Source organism: Octopus bimaculoides, chromosome 7 (assembly GCF_001194135.2).
Source record: "Octopus bimaculoides isolate UCB-OBI-ISO-001 chromosome 7, ASM119413v2, whole genome shotgun sequence".
Lineage (NCBI taxonomy): Eukaryota > Metazoa > Mollusca > Cephalopoda > Octopoda > Octopodidae > Octopus > Octopus bimaculoides.
In genome coordinates, this window is record NC_068987.1 from 15,818,087 (window position 1) to 15,818,500 (window position 414).

A 414-nucleotide genomic window follows, 5' to 3' on the forward strand; every position below is an offset into this window, starting at 1 on the left:
GCAAACATACAAATACGAATTGACAATTTATACTCGACATGCTTGTCTATTGAAATCAAATTTACTATTTTGGTGGAATTATTTTAATGGCAGGTCAGTAATGTACCCTGTTTAATTAACAAAGCTTTCTTGATGTTGTCATAAGTATCGTTTGGTTATTGTCATGATGTTTTCATAAACATATACATGTATGTATGTGTGTGTGTATGTGTGTTCTTATACATATATATATATATATATATGAACTCTACTGGTTATTTTCATTCTCTCGCTTTATTTTCTTTTATTCCTTTCTGTTGAAGAGCGTAGGCTTGAAATGTAAAAGACTTTTTCGTTTTTCCTGAATGTCAAACTAAAACACTTATTTGTTGTTCATACACCTGTCTTTCATCTTTTGTTTTTCTATAAATTTCA

At 28.7% G+C, this 414-nt stretch overlaps 1 protein-coding gene across 1 annotated transcript in view; it reads left to right on the top strand.

Moving 5' to 3' along the window:
- Window positions 1–28: 28 nt before the first annotated feature.
- Window positions 29–414, top strand: part of LOC106873383 (mucolipin-3) — an 84,361-nt gene continuing 83,975 nt past the window's right edge. The window contains exon 1 of the mRNA XM_014920725.2: window positions 29–93. The gene's annotated coding sequence lies outside the window, so the exon portion shown is untranslated. The remainder of the gene's footprint in view (window positions 94–414) is intronic.